This window comes from Chaetodon auriga, chromosome 10, assembly GCF_051107435.1.
Source record: "Chaetodon auriga isolate fChaAug3 chromosome 10, fChaAug3.hap1, whole genome shotgun sequence".
In the NCBI taxonomy this organism is placed as follows: Eukaryota; Metazoa; Chordata; class Actinopteri; order Chaetodontiformes; family Chaetodontidae; genus Chaetodon; species Chaetodon auriga.
Window position 1 is genome coordinate 765,001 of NC_135083.1, and position 17,500 is coordinate 782,500.

The 17,500-nt window shown below is 47.1% G+C and overlaps 1 protein-coding gene across 1 annotated transcript in view; it reads right to left on the reverse strand.

Moving 5' to 3' along the window:
• plxna3 (plexin A3) overlaps window positions 1-17,500 on the reverse strand; it is an 88,309-nt gene that overhangs the window by 45,845 nt on the left and 24,964 nt on the right. The window lies entirely within an intron of this gene.

Consider the following 17,500-nt stretch of genomic DNA (forward strand, 5'->3'; position numbering starts at 1 on the left):
GAGTACTTGAATAAATAAAAACAAACTTCAGTCGGAGCAGAACTGTTGGTTTTGTTTTCAGTAACAGTAAATAGACAGTTTAACTCTGTGGACACAGGAAGTAAACCCTCCACGCACTTTATTTTGGCGGGGTGTGTGTTACTGTTGTGATGCTGTGATCGCACACCGATGGCACAGCATCGGGACAGTTCTGGGGTTCAGTATCTAATGAGCTAATATTAGCATGCTAACAGGCTAAACTGAGATGGTAAACATTACACCTACCAAACATTAGCATGTTAGCATGCTGATATGAGGATGTCTCTCAGAGCAGCCATGCTAGCAGTGTTACAGAGCAGCTAGCATGTAGCATCTCATACGCTAAACAAACGGACCCGTTTTCAGTTACAATCACAATCAGTCACTTACAGACGCTTTTATCCAAAGCGGCGTACATATGAAGTCACACACCGATGGTGCAGCATCGGGGGCAGGTCTGGGTTCAGTATCTTGCCCAAGGACACTTCAGCATGTGGACTGCAGAGGCCAGGGATCGAACCACCGACTGATTGGTGGACGACCGCTCTGCCTCCTGAGCCACAGATTTAAAGACTGAGAACAGAAACGAGACGGAGGGAAAGAAAAAACGTCCAAAAGTCAAAATGTATCCTTCAAATTCAACAAATCTGTGTTCAGATACCGTCCACAGAGGACATCACATGAGCAGCCAGCAGTGAGACAGACAGGCGGTAAACAGACAGACAGACAGACAGGTCTGGAGACAGAGGACAGAGCTACAGTGTGTTTAGAGTTTCAGTGTGTTTGTGTCTCACTGACAGAAAGCAGAACAGACAGGAATGTTACTGTCCCTGAAAGCTAAACACCGTCCAACACACCGACCGTCCAACAGACCGTCTGTCTGTCTGTCTGTCTGAAATAAAAATACTGCCTTACAAGTTAAAATTCCTGCATTTTAATGCGCTTTACTCCCATTTCAGTGCATGATGATGATGATGATGATGATGATGATGATGATGAAGGAGCAGAGACTCGTCTTTTGATTGACATTTGATGGACTTTTAAAGAGTGTGTGGACACGTTTGTCCGAGCTTAAATCCATCTATAAAGTCTATAAACACATGCAGCATGTTCCCGCCATTTGTTCCCATAATGCTTTGGGAATGTAAACAGGAAGTTTACTGTTGTCATAGAATCGGTGAATTAGCTGTGAGCTACAACCTGGTGTTGAACAGACCTGTGGACCGTGTCTGTTTTCTTGAGTGAGGCGAAAACCCTAAATGCTGAAGAGTTGAAGGATGAGGAGTAGCAGTGAGGCTCTGTGTGCGTCTGAGCCTCAACAGTTTAGCTTCACGTCGAGCAGCAGCTGAAGATGATCCAGATGTGTTTATCTCGCCTCTTATTTCGTTACCTCAGACTGATGTTTCAGATCAGATTCATGTCAGAGGATCTGTTTTCTTTCAGCAGATTCATCGAACAGCAGCAAACAGTCTGACCTCAGACGTCAGCTAACGGTTAGCGGTTAGCAGCTAGCAGCTTACAGTTACAGCAGCCTGAGAGCTTCATAATGAAGACTGCAGCAAAGTTCATTAACTTTCCTCTGAGTGGCTGATTGCTTCATGGACTTCACTGCTGGTTCTAATTACACAGAGACGACATTAATAAATGCCATTAACTGCCGTTCAATTATTTCTTTCTTTTTTAATGATTGTTCTCTTAATTGATGATCAGTTTTTTGATGTGACAGCAGATACTGAGCTCGTTAACAGATCCAGGTGAGGCGGAGAGAGAGAGGCGGCAAAGAGCTAATTAACTTCTGCAGGAAATAATTGTCACTCATTTCAGTGTGTGATGAAACACGAGGCAATATCACACACACACACGCGCGCGCGCGCGCACACACACACACACACACACACACACACACACACACACACACACACACACACACACACACTGAAGTGGGTCGGGGTGTTTCAGTGAGAAACATCAGCCTGACTGCGACGCTGGAGGAAACATTAATTACCGGACCGACTGTTAACGAGCTGAAGTCGTGTTGTTGGAGCGACTTCATGCTAAAAACAGTCCAATGTTCTCTGAACGGCAGAGGAAGCCATCTTGTTACTGATCCTTTGGTAACCATGGTAACAGCATCATATGGAAATTGCCCCTGACAGGAAGTGAGAAGGAGCTAGATGTCTCTGAGACAGACTGAAACACAGAGAAACACAAAGTTCCTCCCTGAAGGTTCTTCAGAACGCAGCTCAGAGGAACTCACACGAAAACACACTCAGATTCATTTTCAGCACATATACGAGAGAGAGCAGTCAAAACCGTGAAGATATGATCACTGCACCAACATCTGAGCTTCATCCAGCTGGAACATCTGAGTTTCATCTGAGCTTCATCTGACCTTCATCCAGCTGGAACATCTCAGCAGCATGAAGGTGATCACAAACATCATCTTCCTCTTTAGTCACTTTCCTTCACTGTGAGTTAATGTGATCTGTGCTCGATGTGTCAGGTCTGTTTCAAAGTCATGCTGCTGCTTGTACGATTGTACAGTAACACACACACACACACACACACACACAGTGCCCCCCCCCCCGTATGTTCTGCTCATGTGACCCAGTTTCAGGTGCTCAGTGGATTAAAGCTCAAACACTTTCTCCTCCTCTTCCTCCTTCCTTCCTCTCTTCATCTGTTTCCTGCCCGTCCCCCTGTCTCCCCCATCGCTCTCTCCTGGTCCTCTTCCGTCTCCTCCTCCTCGCTCCACTCTGATCGCTCTGATCTCCAGCTGAGCTGCTGATGCTGATAAATACGTTGATCACAGTTCCTGATTAGAGCTCCTCTTCATCTTCAGCCCTCACAGACTGGGATTATTCTGCAGCTGCTGATGAAGAGCTTCAGCGCTCTCATGCTGCTCGTCTTTCCGTTCTGTCCAGCGTTTACATGTCGTGTCCTCGGACCTCAGTCCTTCATCTACACAACACATCAAAGCAACGAAAGTGCACCAACACTTCCTGTGTTTGTTTCACAATAAAAGCCTCCACTGCCTTTCCACTCAAACACATGCATGGACTTTCAAAATCAGCATTACTTTGAGTGAGCAAATGAAGACCAAACCAATCATCCATGAAACCAATGAACGCTGAGTAAACAGGAAGTAAATACACAGGAAGTAAATACACAGGACGTGAAGTAAAACCTTGCAGGAAGACCATGAGGTGTGGATGAAAGCTCTGGAAGAGGATGATGCTAGCAAAAAATCAGAAGCTGGGACACATTTTCCCTGATTAGAGAGCTGGTTAATTAACTACTGGCTGTGACATGAGAGGTCACACACACACACACACACACACACACACACACACACACACACACACACACACACACACACAGATACTGTACAGCACCGTCTGTTGGAGTGTGTGTTGTTCTGTAGAAGTCTAACCATGTTCAGATTTAGACTGGGCGTGGCAGCAGCTCACTGGCTCACCACACACACACACACACACACACACACACACACACACACACACAGCTCTACAGGGCATTTTGTAGACGTGCCATGAATAAGAGAGGAAGCAGATAGACTCGTTTGCTTTTCATTCAGACCACACATTGTGTGTGTGTGTGTGTGTGTGTGTGTGTGTGTCTGTACGTGTGTGTGTGTCTGTGTGTGTCTGTGTCTGTACATGTGTGTGTGTGTGTGACGTCAGGCTAAAACATGTCCTTTGGGACAAACTTTATGGATTTCGCTGTAAAACACGGTCAATAAGGAGAGAGAGGCAGAGTGATGAGGGTGAGGAGGACAGAGGAGACAAAAGAGAGAGAGAGATGAAGTCATTTCCCAAGGTGAGTCCTGACGACGCACACACGCACACACACAGCTGATAAACTGTGTGTGTGTGTGTGTGTGTGTGTGTGTGTGTGTGTGTGTGTAGTGGTAGTAGTATTTATCGGAGACTCCTGACCGAGAATGAAGAGTCATTTATCACTTGCAAGGACACAGACACACATATACACGCACACACACACACACACACACGCACACACACACACACACACAGTAACACTACAGTTAATGGGACAGAAGAAGAAGTGGAGTCACTTCCTCATGGTTGTTTGCCTCCACCAATGAGTCAAGTTACAGTTTCCATCCACGTCCGTTCAGACTCATCTCAGAGGACTTAGAGTGAGTTTGATTCCAGGTACCAGCTCAGCGTCTGAACGTGAAGTATGGTCCCAGTCTGCCCTCCTCTTCTGACTGGTGGAGCTGAATAACTGCCAGCTTTCCACAGCGAGTCAGCGAGTGGAAACAATGGAAATCCCCCAGAAAGTCAAAACACTGCAAAACGCTGGAGTATTAATAAAAAGCTGATTCACTGATGGAGACAAACAGCTGATCCTCCTGTCACTGCCTTTTAACCACCAACAAAGAAGAGACACAGCGAGGTGACGTCACTCAAAGAGCTCAAAGGTCAAACGATGGAAACGCGGTGAGATCAGACGTTTTCTCCATCAATAAACTAAACTGAGATCAGTTTTAAATCTGTAAATTCGCTCAGTTCAACATTTTTGCAACGCTCTGATAGCCGATTCTGACTCTGAATAACAGTACACTTTACTGATGACATGTGAACGCATCCCAGAATAAAGCCTTATAAACTGTCTAAACACACACATACACACGTGTGCACACACACACGCGTCCCGAGTGTTTAGAGGTTTCTCCTAAACACCTGCATTTATTACTGTGACAGCCAAACCATACAGAGAGAGAGCTACAAGTCACTGCGTTAAATAATTACAGGAAACACACACACACAAGCACACAGTGTGAAAGAAGGGCTGGCAAACTGCCCACACACACACACACACACACACACACACACACACACACAGGTCAAACAGTTAGGTAAACAGAGTAAATCATTACTGTGCTCTCTGGCAGGTTCAGACCCGTTAGCACCATTAGCGACACACCAACGCTAACACACTAGCAATGCTAACACACACACACGCAGGGATAATGAGACAAAAGGCCCCTGACCCTCAGGACCCTCCACCCCACCACCTCCACAAACGTGCTGCTCGCTGTGGTTTAAGTCTTTTTTAGCAACAGTTCAACCACACGTCCAGTTCAAAGACGTCCTACGAGCCCGTCCTGCGCGACACCACCAGCGTGTCTGCAGCGTGCTTCATCCTGATGACACAAAGCCACGAGACACATGGACATTTATGTTATGTTGAAATAAAGACATTTTGAGCATATGGCTGCTGAACATATTCACCAACAGATTTTGACCAAATGCTGCACAGAAAGCAGAAGACAGACAGACAGACAGAGACACAAACACCAGCTGCTGTTAGCAAACCACCCACAGATACCTTCTCCTGCTAGCAAAGCTACACTCCTCTGCTACTTTTCAACAGGAATTTCCTCATGAATTAGCATCACAAAGAGCCACAGCTAACTGGCTAACCATGCTGCAACCATCTCGTTAGCATCAGAAAGTCAAATGAGCGGCTAACAGTGATGAAACTGTCTGTGTGAGCTAGCCAGTTAGCGATGCTGCGGCTCAGTGCACACACCTGTTAGCATTAGCACTGAATCGTTTTGATACAGTAAACAGATCTGAGGAATCCTCTGCAGCTCTGTGAGTTGAAAATGCTTCGTTTAAAATCTGTTTAACGAACAAACGAGAGCAAACATCCAAACGTTCATCACAGAACCAATTATACGAAGGTGTTCAGCAGCCAATCAGAGACTGAGACAGTGACAGCAGGTTCCAACTTCATCACAGGAGCTGATCCCACATCTGCTCTTAACTGAAACATCTGGAAACACTTGCACGCACACACGCACACACACACACACACACACACCCACACACACACACACACATTCAGTACCGCAAGTTGACGTTTTAACACCTCATTGATTCCTGCCCACCAGGCCCCCCCCCCCCCAACACACACACATAAAGGCTGAAGTACACCTTTATGGAAACAAAACCACATCATTCAACACACACACACACACACACACACACACACACAGAAATACGGCATGCATAAACAGGCAAACAACTGCATGACTGCATGTAAATCAAAAACCACACACACACACACACACACACACACACACACACACACACACACACACACACACACACACACACACACACACACTGTGCAGCCTTTCAGTCACCCGTACAGAACAATTCCTTGACTTGCCAGAAAGAACCATCAACCCATTTTAACTCAGAGTCCCTGGCATGCACGCGCGCCCGCGCGCACACACACACACACACACACACACACACACACACTCACACACAGGATTTATGGGTGGCTGGTTGGCCCCGGACAGCAGCAGCTCATCCAGGCGGAGGCATAAATCTACACCCATGCTTCAGACAAGGCCTGCTGTCCCTCATCCATTTAGAGGCTATTAGAGGGAGTGAGGGTGGGGGTCGGGGTGGGGGTGGGGGTGCCAACAGACAATTGTCACGCCCTATCAGATGGGGACTTTCTGTCTCACACAGTGACACAGGAGCTGAGTGACTTCAGCCCAGAATAAAAGACAAATCAGGAGCCGTGATTATCAGAAGGTCAAAGTTAGCTAAAGTGAGCTAACAGGTAGTGACACTGCAGCTCTCTGGACACACCTGTTAGCATTAGCATCCAATCACCAAACGACAAGGCATTTCTTTCATACTCGACAGCATCAAAGAGTTGCTGTGAGGTGACAGGTGAGGGGGACAGGTGTGTGCAGGTGTGGTGAAAGCAACAGGAAGTCAGTTATTGTAGCCTGGCTGCTGATTTGATAGCTCACCTCAGTCAGCAGGTGGAGCTGCAGCAGTGACACAGTTGATGGAGGAGATGATCTTATGCTAAGACAAAGAGATCCTCAGGATGTCAAACAAACAGAAGAAAAGGACGAAGACGCTCTACAGAACTCTGTCCACGCAGAACATCAGCGATCAAAGACAAGAACACGCTGAACTGATCCGCCTTTAACCTCCGCTGAGACGAGCCGGCAGCAGCTACTGTCCACAAACAGTCGAGGAGGAAGAGGGGCGAGTAATCTTCACAGAGAAGGAGTGAATGTAAAACATCCTCCTCTAAACGATGTGCTGTTTATTTTTGCTTCCAGTTGTTTATTTGTGGGAGGAAAGAGGGTTACTGCACGCGCTCAGTAGCACACTGGTCCTCAGAGATGACCAGGACTTGACCTGAGGGTGACATCGCTGTGATGTCACTGTGATGTCACCGTGATGTCACTGAACCATCCCGGGTGCCAACACAACAACAACAACACTCCTCTGACGCTCCTCTCCGATCTGATTGGCTGATCTGAATCTCCAAATCAAGAAGAGATGGAGGTGGGAGGGGGCTGGGGGCTGATTTCTCTGTTGCCACGGCAACCACCAATCGTCTCTAATCTTATTTACAGCCAATCAAAACAAAAACACCAGCTGGTCCTTAACTCAGTGTGAACAGAGAGGGAAGTGTGTGTGTGTACATTTCTGTATATACATTTATATCTATATGGAAACGTACACACACGTGTGTGTGTGCACATGGTGAGCCCAGGTGTGAAGCTTCCTCCACCAATCACACACCAATCAACCTCAGTTAATATCCAACCCCGAAATATCACTGCTTACTGGCTCATTTACGTGTGTGTGTGTGTGTGTACTACTGCTACAATAATATAAACAGTTACTATTGGCCAATTCAGACTTTAATTCCTTCTCCTAATATTTAACCAATCAATGGCTTCTCTCTGCTGAGAGAGCGATTCGATTGGCTGGGAGCCCACAGTGATAATTAACCACAAAGTTCAATTTCTAACAAAGATCCTGAAATCTCTGCCTGTTGGTGCATTCAAGGATCCTCCGACATCTGAGATTCAGGACTTGGCTGCTGACAAACTTTTCAAATGCAAGAAACCACCAAAAAAGGCCACTGACAATATTTATGTAGATAAATGTCGATATCTATATTTAGGTCATCTATACTTATACTTAGGCTATATATCCTCATACTGGGGCCGTTTCCTGTGCATACTGTCAAACCATGTGTAACATCCCTGTTTGCACTGAATTCCTTGATTTGGCTCTGAACGACTCGCTGAAGCATCTTCTCCTCACCTCCAGATCTTCATTGGCTGTACAAAGCGCCAGTCATCTGCATCATTGGTTGCAATGTACATTGCTATAAACACAAGAGGCTGCGCTAACCTATGGCCCCATTAGCAACCAAGCTAGCTCCCTTGCTAACTGGTACTGTGCACCACAGCTGGTGGAGCTGAAAGGATTTGAGATATTTCCTGAAATTATCTGGTTGGAGCTTCTAAAAGTCAAAGTATTTCTTTGATATCATGTAGACTAAATGATCAGTTCATTATCCGAGAAAATAATCTGCAGGCGATTTTATAATCTCATTGTTAGCTGGAGCCCAGCATCTATTTTAGCATTCATGGCTGGCTAGCACTAGCATCTTACCACTTAGCTAACCTGTTACCAGGCAGAGTAGCTCACCAGTCGAGATCTGATCAAACTATGAATTCTTTTTTCTCCGCTCATCCCTGAAAGTACAATGTTGATCTCAATGCAGAACCACACAAAGAGGACAGACGATATCAAATCAGATGCTGGCTGGTCACCGTGCCGTCTGAGCGCTTGTTTCCGTGCAGGTACAGGATGTTCCCTCAGTGACGACAGGTGTCCTTTATCATAAAAGTACTGAAATGAAAACTGCTCCATCATGTATTCATCAGGCTGAAGAGGGTCTGCGAGCAGGCAGGAGGAAAATGTTCTTAAAAAACAGAACAAATTGAAAGAGCCTAGACGCTGACTCAGAACACAAAGAGAGACGGAGCAGGTGGAGAGGACGGCAGGGGAATCAAACCCACGACGAGACGGACTCAGAAAGAGGCGCTACCGACAGCAGGAAACATGAATCTTCACTGCTAATCAATGTTACAACAACAAGTAGATGTTCATAAACCAGCAGACCAACAGACCAGCAGAACAGCAGAGCAGCAGACACATCCACAGACACACAGTGCTATGAGCTAAATGCTAACATTGACAATGCTAAAATGATGTTAACCATGTTCACCATCTTAGCTTAGCAGCATTTGCTAACCAGCGCTAAACACAAAGTCCAGCTGAGGCTGATGGGACTGTCGCTCGTTCTGCAGGTTGTGGACACGTTGAAACGTGGACCTGAGGACGGCGCGAGGTGAACAGTCGGAGGATCAGCAGAGTCGTTAGAGTTCAGATGACGGCCAAACCTGAACATGAACGTCTGCAAAGGATTTTCTGGGAATCCATGTGACAGTTGTGGAGACGCTGAAGCGTGGAGCGGCGCTGCCCTGTGAGCTCCAGAAAGAAACCCTGAGAAATGGAACCAGTGCGTCCTGGAGCTCGTGGACGAACGTCTGTTTGTGTCTGATGGGTTTTCCTGGTGTCGAGTGACGTCACAGACGAAGAACTGATCCTGGATCCAGACGATCCTTTAAATCTCAGTAAGGCGAAGGTGAAACGTTCTCTCCACAGGTGAGCTACGCAGGTGCAGCCGCCTCGCAGCGACATTGACACGGCGGATAATCAATAATCACGTGTTCATCAGCTCTGCTTCTCTGAAACGGAGCTTTGGTTCATCTGCAGACTTCAGCTCTGCAGGGAGAGAAACAGGTGCAGGCATCTCCTAATAATCACCATCTATATGAATCTAAATCAACAGATTAATTTCCCTCTCCGGCTGCGAGGATTCATTCCCCGGCCGCCGCCGGAAAAAAAAGAAAAAGGAAAAGCAGAAAATGATGTTTGGAAGAAGAGAGGAGCAGGTGCAGGTGGCTCACTTACAAACACATATTACTGTTATTAGAATAAAAGCCTCAATTCCCCGTCGTCTCATTAGCCAATAATGGCTCCGTTCCCTCTGAATGCCGCAGCTGATTGGCTGACTCATCTCCGCTAATTCACTTTGTGCTAATGGAGGAGAGGAAGAGGAGGAGGAGGAAGTGTTCTTTTATAAAAACGCAGGAAAAGAAAGAAAAAGCTTTCAGTCTGTTTGCAGCGACACAAAGAGAAAAACTGTTTGACACAAAGAAGCTCCAAGTGTACGCCAGCTGGACGCACAGCAGCAGTACTACACACAGATACTGCAGTAGAGCACATCTACCGAGTACTGTGGCTGTAGACGAAGTATTTTATCCTGATCGTCAGACGCTCAGAGGAGCTCCAGCAGCTCAGACCTGCAACAACACGTTTCTAATGGCGGAGGAGACGACATGACTCGCTTTTCTCTGATCCTACATTTCCCATAATACATCTGGATGGTGTCTCTCATGCATCTAAATAAACGTACCAACAGTAAAAGTCCACAATAATATGGAATATTTAAGTATAAAGCAGGAGTACTGCAGTATTGTATTTCAGTGCAGTACTCTTGGAACACCTCTGGGTTTAACCTGTCAGCTCGCTGCAGTGATGTACAGGTGACCTCCAGGATGCTGTGACATCAGCGCTGGGTGTGGTTACAGGCAGCCAATCAGTGATGAGCCTCAGTCTTTCACCCACAGGGGGACGTCGGCCATGTTTGCTGTTTACATTCAGCGCGTGAATCATGCGTCTCCTCCCTCATAAAACAAAGTATTTCAGGTCGTCTCCTCCACCACAGCCACAGAGGAGCTTTTCCCGCCTCCTCCTCCTCCTCCTCATGAGGAGTAAACTGACTTCCATGTGTGAAATCAATGGAATGCAGCGTTCATGTAATCACTCTGAAGACAGGTCGTCCTGCCAGGACCCGCCCAACACTCATCAGTAACACATTCACACCTGCAGACACGTTTCAGAGGCCAGTTCACACCTGCAGGTCTGCAGGAGACCAGCAGAGACCAGGTCAGACCCCGAGATCACATCAGGCAAACAACCTGGAGGAGGTGAGTCAAGTTCTGCTATTCCATCAACTGTAGTGTTACTGTGTGTGTGTGTGTGTGTGTGTGTGTGTGGGAGGTGCGGTCAGTGCAGCGTGTCTCCTCTCCCCCCTCAGGCCTGTTTGTTTTGGATGCAGAACAAAGAGCTGCTGGAACACACACACACACACACACACACACACACACACACACACACACACACACACACACACACACACACCCATCCTCCTGAGACATCCCCTCCAGCTTCCTGTCGCCACGTTCTCTCTTAACACGCTGATGACATCACCCCCTCCGAGCCAATCAGCTGTCAGATCAGCTGATACAAACACAGCTCTGACAGATGGGAACTGAATCAGTACGACTAACTATTGCACTGCTGCTACTACAACTACAGCTGCTGAGTGTACTAATGATACTGCTGCCACTACAAAGACTGCTACGATTGCTGCAAATACTACAAATACTTCAATTACTTCCACTAATCTATTCCAGCTGACCATGGAGAGAGAAAGTTGTCTGATATTGAAAGAAAAAGTGTGAATTTCAAAAGAAAGACATTTGATTTTATAGATAAAGAAGCAATTTGAGGGAAAAAGTATAAAAACTTAATTTAGTAGAAAAACAGATTTTCACCTTTTCTCTTTTTTCAGTCAAAGCGTTTCCTGAAGTAAACACGATGCCTTCGCTGGCCCTTATGTGCTGCCGTACGGAAGCTCAGAGGAGTCACGTTAACCACACGGCGCTGATCAACAGCATGAAGCAAAGCCTGCACAGGAAGGAACCGGCCGGAGGAGAGTAACGAAGCACATTTACTCCAGTAGGGCTCTAAAGTGTGCTACAGTCAATTTCACAATACTTTATACCTGTACTCCACAGGTACTTTTCTGATGAATATTTGACATAAAAGCTGTTTGACGATTTTCTAAAAAACAACACGTTAAAGGTTAAATCAATCATCTTTCCATCAAAGAGACATTTGTCCTCTAAACGTCTCACACGATCTCATTTAAAATGAAGTACTCCAACAGTAACATGCTGCTCTAACTCTGATGCTACAGTATTTCCATGAAATAATACATAAAACCACACAGCGAGGTCCATGTCTCAGCAGGACGAGTACTTCAGGTACTTAAAGAGTATTTCTCTAAGGCTTCTTTTGTACTTTTACATGTTATCGCAGTGTTTTTGGTGTTTTGCCGCACTGGCTCGCTCACTGAAGTGAAGGGTCTGATTATTTCTTCCAGCGCTGAAGCGAAGGAAGCTGGTATTTAAAAGCCAGACCGTCGCGATGCCGGCAGTTTCACTGTGAAGCTTCCAGAGACGTCGGGCTGCCAGCTCTGTGTCCACAGTCAGAGCTGATGTGATTATGTTGTTAGAAGAGGCAGACTGGCCCGAGTCCCAGCAACACACTCAGCCTGCTGGAAAAACACTGCGCAAGATACACCACTTTCAACCGGTCCAGAATCTGAGAAATCCTGCTCCGGGCTCAGATTCCTTCAACCGCTTCCAATACAAATCAGCCCAGTTTAAACGCAGGACTAAAAAACAGCCCGTGGAGCTTTAACAGCACAGTCAGCCTCACGTCTGACAGAGCTGCAGCCAGGCATGGCTAGCTTAGCTTAGCATAAAGACTGGAAGCAGAGGGAAACAGCTAGCCTCACTGTCTGAAGTTAAAATATCCACCCAGCAGCATCTGCACGCTCCCTGATGAACACACCGGTTTGGTTCATGTGTTCACAGACGCCGTCTTTGTCGCACACATTCAGAACTCCCTTTGCAGTTCTGTCCACAACAAGAAACTCAAAATGAAAGAGTCTGTAGCGAATCCCGACGCAGCAAAGTGTTTTAGCTCTGCTGATTAGCATCGTTAGCTTCATTCGGCTGCGTGTTTAGGATCCCTCGATCCCTCGCGTCTGCTACGTTTCTGTTGATTGTTCGGCTTATTTTTACTCCTGAAAACAGTTGTCATCCACTGTTACACATCACGCAGAACTCCCTTCACGTTTATACGCACAAAACGTCTCTGTGTTTGTGGGGCGACAAACGGGAAGTGAAAGTCGTACATTATTACTCAGCGTACGGCGAGGGCTCTGAGCCTCCGTTAGCATTATTAGCTCCATCCAGCCAAGGTGAGACCTGCAAGTTGTTCTTTGGTTTTTAAAAATTCCTCGTCAAACTGCCTCACTGGGAGGCAGTGGCAGAGGACTGTGGTTGGACTGGTCAGATCCCAGTTGGAGTGTGTGTATTTGAAGCAGGGTGGAGCTGCAGTTAAAAAAAGCTTCTCAGAGAGGAGTAGAAGGAGTGTTTGAGCTGGACGTCGCTGAGTCTAAACACACCGAGGCTTCGTCTGTGTGTGGTCGTCCAAACCAAACGTCCCTGTGTGGTTTTCTGCCCGTCAGAGCTGCTTCAGGTTTCAGGTCCACATCCACTTCCTGTTTGGTCGTCACCCTGCCTCAGACCACCACAGTCAAACTGGTTGTGACAGAACTCGTTCCTCCTGACTGGACAGTAATGAGGAACCTTCAGCCGAGGCCGCTGCGGCGCTTTAAACGTCGTCACCTGACGCCGGTTTGTCAATACTGTCACATGACCAGTCAGCAACTCCGCCTTCTGTCTCTGCAGGAGGTTCACTCTGATCCAAACACCAGAAAAACAAAACACATCTGGAAAGATACGAGTAAGAGACGCCGTGTCTCCTTTTTGGACAACGAGCAGGCTGAAACACTGAGGTCGTCCCAGTAGACGCCGGCCTCACAAAAGGGGCCCTAAAAGACATTCAGAGACTTCATGTCCATTTTTTAATTTAACCAAAGTCAAGATCAATCGTTTGCTTTGGAAACGTTGTGAAAATAGTGAGAAATGTGGTCATGATGAGCCCAAAGTGACGCCTTCACCATGTTTGTTTGGTCCAACCAACAGTCCAAAGCTCCACATGATTCCAAACACATTCAGACCATTGAGATCACTGAGAGGAAAAGCAGCAAATCAAACATGAGAGAAGATCAAACATCAGATGATTCCACAGCAAAGATCACATCAGTGACAATTAAAATAACTGCTGATCAATCTTCTGTTAATCAACTAATTAATTGATCAGAGTCATTTCAGCTGTACAAGAATCTTAATGACGAGTAACTAAAGCAGTGAAATGAGAAAACACTTCAGTGAAGTAAAAGTACCTCTGATTTGTACTGAAGTGCATGTACTCAGATCCTACATGGTGACTAACAGGCAGAACATAAACACAGCGAGAGAACCAGAAGAAGACGTCGACAGGAAGCAGCCTGACAGACGGACGTAGAGTCAACAGAGTCTGAGTTACGACTTGTTTTTCTTCTGTCACAGTGAGCAGCAGCGTCTCCGTGTGAAACCAATCAGGACTCTGCTGGTCTCTGAGGGGTCTGCTGGTCTCTGCAGGGTCTGCTGGTCTCTGAGGGGTCTGCTGGTCTCTGAAGGGTCTGCTGGTCTCTGAGGGGTCTGCTGGTCTCTGCAGGGTCTGCTGGTCTCTGAGGGGTCTGCTGGTCTCTGAGGGGTCTGCTGGTCTCTGAGGGGTCTGCTGGTCTCTGAGGGGTCTGCTGGTCTCTGCAGGGTCTGCTGGTCTCTGAGGGGTCTGCTGGTCTCTGCAGGGTCTGCTGGTCTCTGCGCTGCACTGATGAAGAGTTATGGGCTCTTCCTGCTTCACAGGACCTGTCACAGGTTCGATTCCCTGTGTGACCACAGCAAGGCGCCGCAGTGTGTCTGAGTGTTACGCTCATAGGAGGGGCCAGGGTGCGGTTAGCCTAGCTTAGCATGAAGATAGCTAGCCCGTCTCTGTCCAGCAGATTTAAGGACGTCTGTCGATGCTGAACATCAACGACTCCTTTGGGAAGCTCGATGACATCCAGACGTGTTTCACGTGTGTTCGAGTTACGACTCCGTGTCATCACAGATACTGTCTGAACACCTGGTGATACGTTCAAGTGACCACGGAATCCTCAGCTGCTCAAAATTACCGCAAACTGCTCCGGGATCAGCCGTCGTCCCAGCGAGAGCCAATCACAGTGGCCCAGTCACAAACCATCCAGCATCCAGCACAATACTACAACTTAAATACTTCACAGGTTTTTACTACAAGGAGAAACGTGGTGTTCAACAGCAGACTCAGTGAGGAAGAGGAGTCAGAAAGCATCACTCAGGATTAAAATGAATTTTTGGAAGAAGGACAAGACCTGAACATCATCATCATCTTCATCACAGTGATGAAGAAATGCACGTATATTTAAAGGTGTGAGGCATCAGTGGACTCAGAGGACACAATGAGAATAAAGAGGCGGATTTGTGTTCGAACGTGGGCGAAACGCTTCGAGTCAGGCCGAAGGCTGCAGTTAAATATAACGACACGCAAATATAGATCAGACAGAACGATGTGGATTTAGATTCAGTGTTGAAGTACGTGTCATATACAACGAACGAAGGGATGACAACATGTACATGTACATGTACATATATATATATGTACATGTACACGTTTCTGTATTCTGACTGCATCTTAATCAAACAGTGTGTCATCAGTTAATCACATATTTGTCTGTTGCTCTTCGTCAAACTTCCTGACAGAACTTGTATTTTTCATCGTGTTTATATTGACCTGCCGGCGTCCTCCACAAAGACTCGTCTTATCGCGTCTGTGCGTAAGAATGACAGAATGAATCTGAACTGAATGAGCTGAGCGCTGGAGGAAGACGAAGCCATCCGACGAGTGATGGACTGATGAGGCGTTCAGGTGGAGCTCGGAGCTGTAACCGTCTGGCTGAAGCGGTGGACAGAGTTTGTTGGACTGCAGCAGCTCAGAGAGCCAAGGAGGGGAAGGGGGAGGAGGAGGAGGAGGAGGAGGAGGAGGAGGCTTCACTAAACATAGAACAAGTGTTCTCCGCCAACATCTCCAACCAAACCCAGCGATGAGCTCCCTCCACAGATGACACCTCCAGCTACTCCTCCGCTCCTGCCTCCGCCCATCGCTCCTGGAGGTCGCCTTTCAGAGGAGCAGCCCCCCCCCCCCCCCCCCCCCCCCCCCCCCCCCCGTCGATGAATATTAAAGCGGCAGCTGCGTGGGAGGAGAGGTGAGCGGGGCGAACGCCGAGAGGATTCATTCACATCGCCCAGCCTCCATTTTTACTTTTCAGCCAATTAAAATTCATCCTTCACACGGCTGCAAAATGGAGATGATGGGGAGGTCAAATGTGGAGGGAGGAGAGCTTTTTAAATGCAGCTTGTAGTTTTAATGACTGCTGATGGAGACGAATGTGTCTGAAGAGCCGACGTCCAGCTGAAGCTTCACGAGCTCGTTAAAACGTCCAGAAAAGAGCAGAAATTAGCCGAGTCATTGAAATAACGATGAAACGCTCACAGGGTCATTTTTCTGCATCTTTAAAGGATTCAAACATATTTAGTTCATAATTAGATCAGAGTAGATCATACTTTTACTTCAGTGACATTTTCAATGCAGTACTTCCACAGGAGGTTTAAGTACTTTTACTGAAGTACAGGATGTGAATACTTCTTCAGTTTAATGTGTACTAATACTAAGTTTAACTACAAACCTCTGGACAGAACTACACGTCAAATTCATAAAGAGCGACCACGTCCGGTCCTGCTGGTGTCCACAGGAGACACAGGAGACCAGACCTCGTCCCTCCAGGTGGACAGTAACCCGTCTCACTCTCATGTCTGTCCTGTGTTAACAGGTAAACGCTGTGTGTGGACATGTTCATGGACATCTGAGCGCTGCCTGATCACATGCACTGATTGGATGGAGCAGCCAGCAAATGGTGGGTCTTCCTTTGAGTCTGTGAGGTTTTGGACAGCGAAGGGTCTTAAAGAGGACGCAGACTGATGAAGATGAAATCCACCTTCCAGCTGCTTCGGTTGGTTTTATTCACTCAGTGGAGAATCAGACTCAGACTGAAGTCTGAAGTCCTCCTCAGGGGACAGCGTCTTCCTGCAGGGACACGGCGAGTCTGCAGAGCTCTGAAGGCGACAGAAGACAGACGCTCAGCGCTGCTAAGTGGGACATTTTTCTGATATCGTCTCTGCAGAGTCCTGCGAAATGAAGCGCCGCCGAGCAGCGAGACAAGATCACGGCTCCGGCCGAGAGCGCGGTCCCCGATCCAGCCTCAGTCCTGCAGGCCGGTCCGACCCCTCTGCTGTCTCTACCCCCTGGAAATGAGCCGACCGCGTTATGAAATGAAAACAACGCTCAGCTTATTTTCAGATAATGTTAATAACGACGGAGCCGCCGGCAGCAGAGAGGAGGCGAGCGCAGGGAGGAGCGACCGAGTTTAAAGTACACAGAAATATGAAACAAGATGTAAAGAAAGGAAATATTTATCAGACACACAGTATTGTTACTATGTCTGTGTGTGTGTGTGTGTGTGTGTGTGTGTGTTTGATGATCGGTGGTGGAATGTACTGTAAGTAAGTACATTTACTCAAGCACTTTTCTTGTCACTTTCTTGGGAAATGTTGTACTTTGTACTTCATTATCTGACAGCTTGGCCCACT